Source organism: Monodelphis domestica, chromosome 3, assembly GCF_027887165.1.
Source record: "Monodelphis domestica isolate mMonDom1 chromosome 3, mMonDom1.pri, whole genome shotgun sequence".
NCBI classification, from domain to species: Eukaryota; Metazoa; Chordata; class Mammalia; order Didelphimorphia; family Didelphidae; genus Monodelphis; species Monodelphis domestica.
The window spans coordinates 396,348,060-396,363,731 of NC_077229.1; the positions used below are offsets into that span (position 1 = coordinate 396,348,060).

Sequence of the window (15,672 nt, forward strand, 5' to 3'; positions counted from 1 at the left end):
CCAAGTGGCACACAAAATCTAGACGCAGTTAGCCCAATCACTCTCATTCTCGCTTGGAGAAGTAAGAATGTTTGTGCAAGTCGTTACATTGTTTTGTGCCAAACATTAGCTCCTGGTATCAGTCCTTGTCTGCAATTCTCACTTGTAGCAAGTCATGTCTACATCAGAGCAGTGCTTTTCTTTGTTTCATTAACACTATTTAGTTATTAATAACAATCCCAAAGTACTCGAGTAGGGATGCTGGTAGCTCTGATAAGCCCAAGAAAAGCTACAAAGTGCCCAGGTATATTCATATAAACAATAATTCCTAAGAAGTGTGGTTTGCTATCATGAGCAATTTTCTACTTATGCCGAGGGTCTTGGAATATAGTGGTTGCATAAAACAAGATCCTACTGTAATATGATTTCATCTGGTACACAGGTATTCTTGATTGATTCCAAAGGACTGTGAATGATAATATCTCAGAAGTTCATGTGTGACCATTTCCCTAAACACATCCCAAGGGTGTGGAGGTGTCTAACCAACCTTAATACTGCGGTGAGATCAAGCAACATTTGTTCCACTCAGCTAAGGTGCCCTAAGAATGGGGAGAAGTTTCTGAACTGTGATCTAACCAATCTTGCCACCTTGATCAACCATATATATTTAAATGTCCTAACCAAACCAGGATCACGTTTATATCAAGGCAAAATTCCACCGCACTGTCTATTTCTACTACCCCTAAACTTCATCCAAGTTATACTTGTTCCCATTGCTGTCCAAGCAAAGATTCCTCATTCCCACCCTGGCAGGTATAGTTTGAAACAGTGCTGCCATCTAGTCTTTTGAATTTCAGCCGCTTCTCTCAATTTCCTCAATGTAAAATGAAAGGGATGATACTCAATGCTATCTAAGGCTTTTTCTAGCCTGAACATAACCTGACTTTAAGTTCCTTCGGCTGCACAACTCTGTCACTGGTTCGTTGCTAAATAAAGAGCCAGAAAGAACCTTAGAGATTATCTGCCTAGTCCCCTCATTTTAACAGATGAGGTAGCTGAGGTCCAAAATAAAGTAAATAGCAATAAATAGTAGAACCAGGACTCACGTCCAGGTTCTCTCATTCCAAAATCAGCATGTTTTCCATTGCTCATCTATATACTATTTCTCTTGATTTGTGTCTGGTGCAATAAATAGAGTGCCAGGTCTGGAATCAGAGGGTCTTGAGTTCAAATCTAGCCTCAGACACATTAGCTGTGTGACTGGGAAAAACACTTAAACCTGTTTGCCTCAGTTTCCTCATCTGTAAAATGAACTGAAGAATACAATGGCTAACCACTCCAGTGTCTTTGCCAAGAAAGCTCCAAATGGGTTCATGAAGAGTTGGATGCAACTGAAAAATGATTGACCAAAAAATTATAGCATATGTCATCCAGCATAACTTTGGGAATGAAGACTGTTGCATTCATTCAGCTTGATCCAAATTACTACATCCAGTCCTGGCTTTGTATCCATATACTTCCTTTCTAAGATATCCCACTCTTCAACTCTTTCCCTTACATTACACATTCTCAATCCTCCAGAGCTCCATAGACCATAATAGTTGTCCACAATGTCTCTTTCTATCATACACTAGCACACCCATCCAAAAATAGCCCATTTTCAGCCTGATGAAGTCACCTTTCTTCCTTCCCATCATGCAAATCTGTGATAATAATAATTAATCATCAAATTAATCATATTAAAGCATCTCCATCATAGTTCAGATTTCATTTAGCTAATTGTGACTTCCATGGCCATAGGTCACAGCCTGTCTACAGTCCAGGAGATGTTCTTCAAGTATTGCTATGGCCAAAAAATTAAACCCTTTGTAGCCAACCTGGTAATGAACTTCTCTAAACTCAGCCTGACACACCTTCTTATATCACAATCTGAAGCTGTTCCAACTTGATAGAACATGCCAGAGTGTTTGGTTTTTTTTTTTGCACATAAGGAGATTTTATTAATGCACGCAGGTAGAAGGTTGAGGGGGCTAGTGGGATAGGACAAGTCCTCCCACCTCTTCCAGGCCCTCAGAGCATATGGGCAACGTCTGTTGGTGAGTTTGCAAATGGGGGATTGGGAGGCAGCTGGTTCTCCTTGCCCCTTCCTCAGGTGGGGCAGGTGCTGGCTGGCTCCCTCTCTTCTCAGGATTCTGTGCTCCTTTCCTGGCAAGAGGGGTGGGGTAAGTCCTGAGCATGGTAGCCAGGCTGGAGCAGGGATGGCCAGAGGGTTGGATGGGTCTCCAGAGGTGCCTTAAGCCTAGAGAAGTTTAGAAAGTCCCCCTTAGGCTTGGCCCAAGGAAGCTCACTGAAAACTGATGGGATTGGGGGGGGGGGGAGGAGAGCTGGAAAAGGTCCTTCCCATAAACAGACCTCCTGCCACAATAGGACTTCTTCAGCTCCACATGCCAAGGACTGAATGAAGGACAGTGGACTGTAAGGACTCTGTCAATTTTCATCTCTGATTTCCCAGCACCTGAATAAGTCCCTGTACACATAGTAGGAGTTTGGTAAATGAATCTTCACTGAATTAAATTAAAATTAAATTGCCCAGGGAAGGGGGCCAGGAATATCACTCCATCCCTATCGCCTCTCCTTGAATAGGGAGGGTAAGGGTGGGGCCATGGCTGGAGTAAGAAAGGGGAAACCATCAGACCTGGAGGGAAGAAGGGGTCAAGGCACATCTGGCTGAGGTGGGAGAGGGGAAAAGGGGGCTCAGAAAGATGGACAAACAGATGACAAGCCCCAGGACATGGTCAGCAGGGGTGAGGAAGGGATCTTTCCCCTCCCAGGGTTGGGGAATCATAAGAGGAAACAGAAGCAACCCCACTTGAGTGGTGTTGGATTGAGCACAGCCCGGACTGCCTCAGCAAACACTTCTTTGACGCCTTCCTGCTGCGCGCAGAGCACTCAAGGTAGAGAACAGCATGAATCTGCTTGCTCAGGGCTACACCCTGCTGGGGCGTGATGGGTGCCTGGCCCTGCTCTTTCAGCCGCCTTAACGCATCTGGGTGGGCCCGCAGGTCCTTCTTGGTGCCCACGAGCAGGATGGGCACATCAGGGCAGTGGTGACATACTTCTGGGTACCACTTGTGCCGCACATTCTCATAGGAAGGTGGGCTGGCAATGGGGAAGCAGATGACAAAGACATTGGTCTGGGGGTAGGACAGGGTGCGTAGCTGGTCATACTCCTCCTGGCCTGCTGTGTCCCACAGGTTCAGATTGACTGCAGACCATCCACAGTGCTTTGGGCACTGTAGTTGTCGAACACTGTTGGGATATACTCCTTAGGGAAGGCATTGGTGGTATAGCAGATGAGAAGGCACGTCTTGCCTACTGCCCCGTCGCCCACCATCGCACACTTGATGCTCTGCATCGTGGCGGCTGCGGTGGGTGCAGCTGTGGCCTTCCTTGCCTATTCCAGCCAGAGCCCCCACAGTGGCAGCCAATGCTTCAACTTGGTCCTCTCCCTGGCATCACCTTTAAGATCCCTGCGCCACCACTACACCATAATAAAGAATGTAAAGCAAAACTAGGACTTGGAGCCATGACCTGTTCTTGCAATTTGGATAGGAATAATAAGAGCTACTACAACATTAAAATATATTTTAAATAGTCTGAAAAAGCATTACTAAGCCTATTATTAAGGTTAGTAGCAACAACAGACACTCTCTTCCTACAGTATCCAGCAATTTGAAGATAAATAAATCAACTTGGCAAGAGTGAGTCAATAATGAGGAAAGAAAGCAAAGGCAAGCTGTACCTTCTGACTTGATTTTAGACCCAAAGAGGTTATAATTTCAGAGATTATCTTCATTTATATAAAACTGTTTTAGATTAAAATGGTGGTGGTTTTTTAAAAAAAGGAAAGGCAGTTTCATGTTATCAGTAACACCTCTAACTGTTAAAAGGAAAATGCTTCAAGACTCTGTTGCCCTAACTTGACCTTGGTCAGTGAGACGTGACCAGTTTATAACACCATCGCTTTCACCTTTGACTTCTCTATTTGATGTTCATGCAAATAGCCTAAGATTACTGCCATTGAGTTCACAGAAGAACACTTAAATGTATCCCCTGCACATAGCTGTCCTCATACCCTCTCAAAGTGGCTTCACAGAAGCCAAGAGCTTGAATCGCAGACCTCCTTCTCACTAAAATAAATAAACACAATTATAAATAAACAAATGGCTAAAAATTAGATGGGAAGGATGTCTCTCAGGAGCTAGTAAGATTTGGCATAGTAGAGTAGGTAAGTTATTGATACAAAAGACCCATTTCTATTCTCTAGTCCACTTCATGTTTAGAGTTGAGGGGAGTCGATAACCACTGCCATAAATGATGATGTGGGTATTAATAGTCAGATAGGGAACACCTTGTGGTGCTGGGTCTGAAGTTAGAAGAATCATTTTCCTGAATTCAAATCCAGCCTGAGACACTTACTGGCTGTGTGACCTTGTGCAAGACATTTAACCTTGATTGCCTCAGTTTCCTCATCTATAAATGAGCTGGAGAAGGAAATGGCAAACCATTCCAGTGTCTTTACCAAGAAAACTCCAAATGGGACCATGGAGAGTCAGATACAACTGAAATAACTAAAGCGAACAACAGAAAACATCTTGGCCTCATTACATGAAATATAGAACCAAAGATCATTTTTTGTTTCACTGTATCATCTATCAGCCTGGCCTCCTGTACATGTTTTGTGCTACATACATCTCTCTGTGTAACTTCCTTGGTTTCCTTTAGGATAAAAACACTTGACAAAAGGGACCCTGGTCTTCATATGATCATATGATCATTGTTGTACAAGTGGAAAGGGATCTTTGAGGCCATTGAGGTCAACCACCTTAACTTTAACAATGAAGCACAAAGACATTCAGAGATTTCTTGAGGTCTTTCAGCTAGTGTCTGTTAAGGGATTTGAACCCGTTTTCCTGACTCTAAACCCAATATCCTCACCACTGCACCATGCATTTAAGCTATATATACTCTCAGAAGTCTATGAATATTTGAATTTTTTCCTAATAGAGGGCTGTAGTAGTAGTGGCAGTGAGGCAGGTCTCAGTAGCTAGAGCATCACACCTGAAGTCAGAGAGATCTGAGTTCAAATTCAGCCTCAGATGTCTTTCTCTCTCTCTCTCTCTCTCTCTCACACACACACACACACACACACACACACACACACACACACACACCTCTGCTGGTCTCAGTTTCCCCAAGTGTAAAATGGATGATAATAGCAACCTATGTCCTAGGGTTGTTGGGAAGATCAAAAAAGATATTTGTAAAATGCTTAGCATAGTACCTGGCACATAGTTGATGCAAATCTCAGGTAGTCACATAATTATTTATGCCCAACCTAGAGAGAATATGTCCAAGCTCATACTGGTCTCAGTCACAGTGGGACACATTTTACGTTGACCCTGACGTAGTGATGTCATTTTGGTTCTCTTCAAGTACAAAAACCAACCAACAAACAATTTGTTGCAAGGTTTTTTTTTTCTTTTTTTCCTCAGTGGAGTAGATGATGTGAGAAAGAAAATAGATTTTTATTCATTAAAAATAAATAAAGGGGGCAGCTGGGTGGCTCAGTGGATTGAGAGTCAGGCCTGGAGACAGGAAGTCCTAGGTTCAAATCTGACCTCAGACACTTCCCAGCTGTGTGACCCTGGGCAAGTCACTTGATCCCCATTGCCTAGCCCTTACCACTCTTCTGCCTTGGAGCCAATGGTAAGGGTTTTAAAAAATAAATAAATAAATAAACAAATAAATGAATAAATAAATAAATGAATGAATAAACAAACAAATAAATAAATAAATGAATGAATGACTAAATAAATAAATAAATGATTAAATAAATAAATGAATGAATGAATAAATAAATAAATGATTAAATAAATAAATGAATGGATGAATAAATAAATAAATAAATAAATAAATGGATAGATAAATAAATAAATAAATGAATAAATAAATAAATAAGTAAATAGATAAATAAATAAATGAATGAATGAATGAATGAATGAATGAATGAATGAATGAATAAATAAAGCTGGGGACAGCTAGATGGCACAGTGGACTGAGAGCCAAGCCTAGAGACCGGGAGTACTGAGCTCAAATCTTGCCCTAGACACTTCCCAGCTGTGTGCCCTGGGCAAGTCACTTAACTCCCCATTGCCTAGCCCTTCCCACTCTCCTGCCATGGAATTAATACTTAGAATTGATTCCAAGATAACAAGTAGGGCTTTAAAATAAATAAATAAAATTTAAAATCAATATGGAGACTGGATTAGATCACCTTTGTGTCCTTTCCAGTTTTCAGTCTATAATTCTAAGTCTTAAACTGGAAATGCCATGTTCATTTCTTAGCATTTCTCTTCAGCATTTGGAAGAACCTTAGCTCAAATCCTACTATTATTCCTTGAAGTAATCTGGAGCTGGCCCTGAGTTCTCCAAGGCTCAACCAGGGAATATAAACTTTGTAGGTCTTACCAAACTGAAAAGAATTTGAGTATGGGTCTAATGAAAGACTTTTCTCCAAGGACCAGTTCAGTTAAGAATAGAGCATCCTCCCATCAATTGGGGAATGGCTGAACAAATTGTGGTATATGTTGGTGATGGAATATTATTGTGCAAAAAAGGAATAATAAAGTGGAGGAATTCCATGGAGACTGGAACAACCTCCAGGAAGTGATGCAGAGCGAGAGGAGCAGAACCAGGAGAACATTGTACACAGAGACTAATACACTGTGGTATAATCGAACGTAATGGACTTCTCCATTAGTGGCGGTGTAATGTCCCTGAACAATCTGCAGGGATCTAGGAGAAAAAACACTATCCATAAGCAGAGGACAAACTGAGGGAGTAGAAACACCGAGGAAAAGCAACTGCCTGACTACAATGGCTGAGGGGACATGACAGAGGAGAGACTCTAAATGAACACTCTAATGCAAATACTAACAACATGGCAATGGGTTCGAATCAAGAACACATGTGATACCCAGTGGAATCACGCGTTGGCTATGGGGGGTGGGAGGGAGGAAAAGAAAATGATCTTTGTCTTTGATGAATGGTGCATGGAAATGATCAAATAAAATACTATAAAATTAAAAAAAAAAAAAGAATAGAGCATCCTCCCATAAGCTGGACCCTAGGAGACAGACTTTCTCATCATGGCAATTTAGGAAAACTTCTGGTATAATGTGATATTCAAGGACTTGTCAGTTGAATTAATGGCAGGTGCTCCTATGTCAATGAAATCATGAATCCCTCAAGTAGTTAAGCCTTCATAAATTCATATTTTACAGATTCCACAATTCAAAAAGTTCTGGTCCAGAGATTCTTACTAAACCAGTGGACTCATGTTAAGGACAGTATTGAATCAGTTAAGGATTAATGTATATAAGGAAAGAAGGAAATAAACATTTATCAGAACTGTGCTAAGCATTTTCTAACATCTCAGTTGATCCTCACAGCAGCTCTGAACTCTGGGAGAGAGATGCTATGATTATCCTCATTTTACAGATGCGGAAACTGAGTCAGGTAGCAAGTCAAACAGTGTGCCCAGGACAAGACAGCTAATAAGGGTCTGAGAAGGGAACTGAACTCCTGTCTTGCCTGCTTTAGTCCCAGTGCTCTCTCCTCTGTCCCACCTAGCTAACTCATCAGCCATCTTTTCTCTGTTTTCTCAGACTTATGCTTATTTTAATGTGCATCTCAATCAGAGTGAGAGTTTTAGGAAAAAAAACAGCTCATTTTCCTCATTTTGAAACTTTTTCTCTAAAAATTCAAAATTGCAAACATTCTCAGTGTTACTACTTTATGCCTGAAGTAGACCTTCCTATATTTCTAAAACAGGGAGCACTGCAGAGCATTTATAGCAATAGCAATCACTCAAAATATGTTTGAAGTATTTTTATTTCATCAAATGAAAAAATAATAAAAATTTATGATGAAACCATGCAGGCGCCTGCCTTCATCGTTATGCTTGTTTTAAAAGCAAACCTTTCTACAGCGAGTGGCTGAAAGCCCTGTACCAATAAAGTAGGAACAACATCTTGTCCATAAACAATCTACTGCATCAGAGAAAGAATAGCCAGAGGAAACAAATGCACTTTGAAGGGAGATTTAAGTTTGTTGAGGTCAATCATTGCAGGTATGTTTGATGAAGAGTGTTCCATTAGGGAGGAAGAGACCACAGAGGATGCTGAAAACCCAGGAGATCTCAATCAAATGCAGGGACAAACATAAAAGGCCTTCTGACTGCAAACAGCAGGTAAGGTGATAGAATGTCAGTGACCAAAAGAATCTGTCAAATACGGTAAGACAGGGTCAGTCCCTGGAAAGCTTCAACTCGATGCCCTGCTTGACCAAGAGCCAGTGGAGTGAGTAATGCAGGCAGGAGGCAAGTCATTGGAGGGGGACAATTACAACTGCTCTCTCTTGATTTCTGAACTAATTGAAATAGGGTTAATAGGCAAGTCAGGCATTCAAGGGAAGAGTAGGGGGAAAAATAAGCAAAATCAAGCTGAAAAAGGACTTGTGTCAGACAGGAAATGTTATGAATGGAAATGGTCTAAAAAGAAGAATTTCATAAATCTAGATTTCTGTATAGTCTTTTTTAATTCACGTTGCAATATTATGAATATGTGCACTTAATCATATGCCTCAGAAGCAAATGTGAAATATAAAGTACAGTGAAAACTGCAGAGAAAGTTGAAAGAAAAGGAAACTCCATTAAGAAGCTTTAATTATAAATGAAATTAAGTACAACTAAAAGAATACATGATTGTAATCCTAGGACATAAAACTGAATTATGATCATCAAGTAAAAATATGATGACAGATATGTATAAAGCAAGTAATCATTCCTTTTAAACAAAGGTATTGCCCAACCCTTGCAGCAAAGATCTGTGTGTTTTTTTAAAAGCAACAGGAGAATGGTTTCGATGAGGATCAATTACTGGTCTCACGCCATCACATAATGTACATTTGTTTGTAGGTAAAAATCAGTTAATCTGTAAACACTTAAGTGTTTACCATGTGCCAGGCTCTGTGCTAAATTCTGGATACAATAAAAAAGACAAAAGATGGACTTTACCCTCAAGGAGTTTATAATTTAATAGGGGAGACAGCAGGCAAACACATATGTACAAACAAGCCATATACAGGACAAATAGGAAATAATTAACAGAAGGAAGGCACCAGAATCAAAGAGGATTGAAGAAGGCTTCTGTAGATGAGTTTAGTTGGAACTTAAAGGAAGCCATAGAGGTCAGTAGTCAGATTGGAGGAGGGAGAGCATGCCTAGAATGGAGAACAGTTAGGGAAAATGCCTAGAGCCAGGAGACTACGTGTCCTCTTTGTGGAACAGCCAGAAGGCAGAATATGTTTTGGGGAGTAAGGTATAAGAAGACTAGAAAGGTAGGAAGGGACCTGATCGTGTTAAAAATGTTATGTTAAAAGGCTTTGAATGTCAAGCAGAGCATCTTGTATTTATTCTTGGTGGCAATTGGGAGCCATTGGAGTTTATTGAGTAAGAGGAATAAACTGTACTTTAGGAAAATCACTTTAGTGGCTGAATAGAGGATGAATTAGACTGGAAAGAGGCTTGAGACAGGCAGACCATCACCAGGCTACTAAAATTATCCAGATCTAAGATACTGTGGACCTACACCAGAGTGATGGTGGTGTCAGAGGAGAAAAGAGGGTATATTTGAGAGATGTTACAAAGGTAAGGCTGACAGGTCTTGTCAACATGTCTGATCTGAGAGGGTATTTGGGTTTGAGAGACATGAGGAATCCCAGATCAATTCTAGGTTGTAAGCAGTAATAGGGGAGGTAGGAGATGGGAAGGGCTTAGGGGAAAAGATTTCTGTTTTAGACATATTGAGTTTAAGATATCTACTGGACATCCTGTTTAAATAAGATACCCCATTTAAAATGTCTAAAAGGGATTGTGGATGTGAGATTTGAGGTCAGTAGAGAAATTTGAGGGAAAAAAAGTAGATAAGAGAAACATCAGCATAGAGTTGACAATTAAGCTTATGGGGACTAAATCAAATGAAGCAGATAGAAAAGAGGGTCAAGGACAGAACCCAGAGGGATACCTGTGATTAGAAGGCATGTCTGGAGGAGGATCTGGCAAAGGAGACAGAGAAGGAAGAAGAACCAGGAGGAAGTGATGTCCTGAAAAACCTAAAAAGAAGAGGGTATCAAGGAGGAGGGTATCAAGGACAGCGATCAACAGTATCAAAGGATACAGAGGATGGATCAAGAAGTAAGAGGACTGAGGAAAAAGCCATTGGTTTGGCAGCTAAGAGATAATTAGTAACATTGGAGAGAGCAGTTTCAGTGGAATATAAGCCAGATCATAAGGGGTTATGAGAGAATAAGAGATTTCACATCTGGCCTCAGACACTTCCTCACTGTGTGACTCTGGGGAAGTCACTTAACCCCAATTGCTTAGCCTTTACTACAGTATCCTTCTAAGACAGGAAGTAAGGGTTTTTTTAAAAAGTGGGGGTAAAAGGAGAGAGAGTGGAGGTATTTATCATAGATGACCTTTTCCAGGATTTTAGCTACAGAGGACAGAAGAGATATAGGACTAGACTTAATGAGGGGTAGAAGATTCAAGTGAGGGTTTTTCAGGTTAGGGGAGAACTGAGCACATTTGTAGGCAGTAGGAAATGAGCTGGAGAAAGGGAGAGATTAAAAATAAGTGAAAGAGTGGGGATGACAGAAGCAGTAGTCTGCTGGAGGAGACAGGGTGAGCTGGAATCCTTTGACCAAGTAGAGAGGTTAGCATTGGTAAAGAGTAAGGTCACTTCAAGGGAAATGAGGTAAAGTAGAAGAAAATCGCAGAAGGCATGTAAGTGGCAGGAGATGAAGAAGAGGAGAAAAGAATGAGTTCATGGTGAATAGCCTTAATTAAGTGACCAATTCGTCAAAAATTAAGTGACTAATTTGCCAAACTCAGGACATGGAGTTGGGTTGGATTCATCCTAACTCAAAAACCTGGTTCCCCTGGCATGTCTTCAGGGGACTGGTTAAAATCCAAGATACCAGGGGCAGCTAGATGGTTCAATGGACAGAGAGCTAAACCTGCATTCAAATCTGACCTCAGAGACTTCCTGGCTGTGTGACTCTGGGCAAGTCACTAGACCCTAGTTGCCTAGCCTTGGAACAGATATGTAGTATCAATGCCAAGACAGAGAGTAAACATTTAAAAAAAAACAAAATACCATTGGTCAACTGGAAGCTGTCTTATGTTCCATAAGACATCAAGCTTCAAATCATATATTACTTATAAGGTGCTTAGGGCAGTGCCTAGAACATAGTAGGTACTAAATAAATGCTTGTTCTCTTCCCCTCTGAATATGTTATTTAATATCTCTTAGCCTCAATTTCTTCCCCTGGAAAAGAGGCTAATGATAGCACTTTCCTCACAGGATCATTATGGAAATCAAATGAGATAATAAAGTGCTTTATGTATTTTATAGCACAAATGTCAGCTATTTATTGTTAGCAACAAAGTCCAAAGTTATAAAGACTCCACGTGACAAAGAAGTTTAACAGAAAACATAAAAACTTTTTTTTCATCCGCAGATCATCTTTCACTGTCATTCATTGTATATTTACAGTTTTTATTTCTTGTGCCTACTTCTTTCATTTGCCCCAGCCCCCAATTCTCTGAGGCTGTGGCAGCTATCATTTTAAACATCCTTCCAGAAAATACTGGACTGAGCAGTATGGTTGCCTGTCCTTCCCTGAGTTAGTAGCCCCAAATGGATACTGCCTTTCGCAGCTGAGATGCCACAAAAAGTGGGAGGGCTAGAATTGGGTAAGATTGGGCTGCCCCCTGGGATTCAAAAGTGCAGTGTTTGGAAATCAAGAGAAGACATGCTCTATTTTCTCATAGGTTTCCCTACAAATACATGTACATACACATATTTTTAATTATCTTTTCATCTAAATTGGAAGAGCAAAGGGAAATTATGCAAAACCTATCTCAGTGACTTACTAAATATGTATTTATTGAATTTATTTATTTATTTATTGAATTGAATTGAACGTAACATCTGGGTCCTTGTCTGTGGTCACTTGCAATCTTCTTCATTAATCTTTGAGACAGTTGTTCCCCACTTTACTAAAGAATAATGATTCTTGTTGGTGGAACTAGTGAACTGATCCAACCATTTTGGAAAGCAACTTGGAATTATGCCCAGAGATTAAAAAAAAAAAAAACAACATACTGTGTATACCCTTAGACCCAGCTGTTTCCCAAGGAGATCAGAGAAAAAGGAAAAGAACCTATATGTTCCCAAACATTTATAGCAGCTCTCTTTGTGGTGACAAAGAAATGAAAATTGAGGGGACGTCCATCAATTAGGAAATGGCTGAGCAAATTGGGGTATATGGTTATGATGGAAAACTACTATACCACAAGAAATGATGAGCAAGTTATTTTGATTTTGATTTGTAAAGACCTACACAAAATAATAAAGAGTGAAATGAGTAAAATCAAGAAAAATTATATTCAGCTACAGAAATAATATTTGAAGAATGACTTCTGAATGTCCACATCCAGAGAAAGAACTGATAAATAGAAACATGAAAGACATAATTTATCTATACATATCTCTTTGTCAAGTGCTGCTTTCTGTGGTGCAAGGAGAGGAGGGAGGGGGAAAGACATCTAAGAATACACTCTATTATAAGTTTTTTAAAAGAACAACGATTCTACCTACCTTAATATCAACTTAATACAAAGATAAGTGGATTCTAGGATATCTTTTTTCTTTATTTAGAAATATGTTTCTGCTTAGAATAGTCTTAGAGACTACTGATGGTCTAGCCAAGGAGAGGGATAAAAGTGAACAACTGAAAAGAGTTATTAGGAATTGTTTTCCTTTAATATTTCAAGTTAAGTATCTGTGATTTCTAAAAAAAAAAAAAAGGACCTGGAAGGTGCTACAGGCCTAGCTGACTGCTGGTATTTTTCCTCTGAGTTGGAGGTACCCGGAATACTGACAGCACCTGATCTACCCCTGAAGAAACCTAGGAAGAAACAGGAAAAAGAAGGGCAGATATGAAACATAATTTCATAGCGTGAGAACTGAATAGCTCTACTTTTTTCTTGATTCCTGCCAGAATACAGTGACAAGTAGCTGGCTGTTCTTCAATAACCCTTTATCTGTCCTGATAAGAACAGGGTGCATTATGCTTAGAGAATAATAAAAACATCTCCAATTTATACGTGACTTTACAATGTACCAAGCTAGCTTATGATAACAGCAGAAAATGCTGAGGAGGAAATGGTGTAGAAGAACATTGAGATGGGCAAAAGGAAACAAATATAAAATGGAAAAATTTTTTAATTTTCTTATCATAATGCTGGAAGAAGGAAAATAGATGAGTAAGTACCAAAACCCATACAAAGAATTATTCTACTACAAAGGTCCTTTGACCATACAAATACCATCAGCCCATGGATAGGGATTCTTCTTTCAAGAAAGACTCAAATCAGAATTAAATGAAAGTGAGAATCATTCCAATAAAATTCAGAGTGTAGGAATCTGAGATTCACCAAGTAATCATTCCAAAAGCTCTTACCCAATGAGTTTAATCCCTGACTTCCTTTAGGATCCCAAGAAACCAAAAATAAGCAGGAACATAAATCTTGAGCTGGAAGGGACCTAGGTAAAAGCCCTCTAGTCCAATGCTTTAATTTTACAGATGGAAAAAACAGGCCAAGAAAAAATTATAAATTATAAATATATTCTGTTCAAGGCAACATTAAGCATTAGAGGCAAGTTTTGAAGCCAGAACCTGACTCCAGAGCAAAAGCTTTTTACACTGGATGAATTGAAATTTGCTACTGAAATAGACCATTTCCTGCAATTTAATGATTGCCTGATACATCATCCTAATATAAAGGAGATACATCACCTTTCTTCAATTCAATGTAATCATCAATTTTAAAAAAAACTCCCTGAGGCTTTGGAAAACATGTAAAGTTTATACAAAAATAAGATTTCTGCCCTCATGGAGCTATAATCTAATGGGGGACATATGGTAGAATAACTGCAACATAAAATAATACATAGATCAGGGTTTAGTTCAATGTCCACCTAAAATGCTTCTCTCAAATACATCTACTGATGGACTGACTCAGTTGTATTATCATGGACATTAGACATTTTTCACCCATTTGGATTTTTCTTTTATGGATTATTAAATCTATCTATACCTATCTATGTTGAGTGGTTATAAATTTCATTAAGGAGGCCCTGAAATATTCTGGAGCTTAAACCACAATGAATGCAGTCCTCATCACTTTTTGTCTGAGCTATTATAATAGACTTCTAAGTGCTCTCCTCTTTCTAATTCACCCCAAGCAGCTGCCAAAATAATCCTAAAACCCAGGTCTGAGCATGCCACTCCTTTGCTCAAGAAGCTTCACTATTGCCCATTTCCTATTGCCTCGAGGATAAAATACAAAATCCTTAACTTGTCATTTAAAAATCTCAGTCTGGGGCCAGCCCAACTTTTTAGACTTATTTCACATGTCCCATTCATTTGTGCAATATACAAGATAAACTAATGTAATCCCAGTCCCCCAAATTTAGATTCAATCTCTTGTGTCTTTACCTAAATTGTCCCTCATCCCCCATGCTTGAAATATTCTCCCTCATGTCTTCCTTAGTATCTTTTGCTTCCTTCAAGGCTACAAAAAAGGTACCATTGTCTACAGGGTTCTATCCTGTCCCCACTAGTTATTAGCATTCTTTACTATTTTTCTCTATACTATATTTTCTACTAAAATTCTCTATTGTATCTACTTGGAGAGCTTATCTCCCACCTCTCTCCCCTACCAGAAGGCCAAGAGTGTAACTACAAGGTATTAATGAGATATTAGACTATTTAAAGATAAACCTACACCCTGATCCCGTTATGATATGTGGACCTCTTTCTCCAGTGTAATTAAAGCAAGAAACTTCAATGGATGAGCAAAAATTAGACATACTTTTATAGAGCTTTAAATGGCTAAGCCTTAGTGACATCAAGTGTGGTTCAAAGGAGTGTAAGTTCTCAAGTGCTCCATGGAAGAGACCCCTAAAGAGAAGAGGGAAAGGACAGATCCCTCCTTCCCCACAGTACATTATGGCATCTACAGAAGAGTGGGAGACATCTCATCCAACAAAGTTCACTGCATGGAGACAATCCAAAGAGGGTAATTTGTGGGAAAGAACTTTTTATTTATTTGTTTGTTTATTTATAAGCATTTTCCCATGGTTGCATAATTCATGTTCTCTCCCTCTCCTCTTTCCTCCCCCCTCCCATAGCTGACAAGCAATTCCACTGGGATGTACATGTATTATCACTCAATACCTGTTTCTATATTATTCATTTTTATAATAATCTTTTAAAACCCAAATCCCAAATCCTATACCCACATAAACAAGTGATAAATCATGATTTTCCTCCTCTGTGGTTAAGAACTTTGAAGAGGGAAGGGAGAAGATTTCTGTGCCCTCTTCTGTCCTCTCCTCTGATCTCCCTGCTGTTCATGGACCATAGTACCTAGCAGCAAAGAAAGAGATGCCCATTTAGAGCTGTTCTACATTCCAAGGCACAAACGAAGGAGCAGAG

General features: G+C 39.6%; 1 protein-coding gene and 1 pseudogene across 9 annotated transcripts in view; both read right to left on the bottom strand.

Annotated features, from left to right (window-relative positions):
• NDUFS6 (NADH:ubiquinone oxidoreductase subunit S6) overlaps positions 1-15,672 on the bottom strand; it is a 116,678-nt gene that overhangs the window by 31,825 nt on the left and 69,181 nt on the right. The gene's annotated exons all lie outside the window — the stretch shown is intronic.
• On the bottom strand, positions 1,927-3,680 carry LOC103106568 (rho-related GTP-binding protein RhoG-like; annotated as a pseudogene).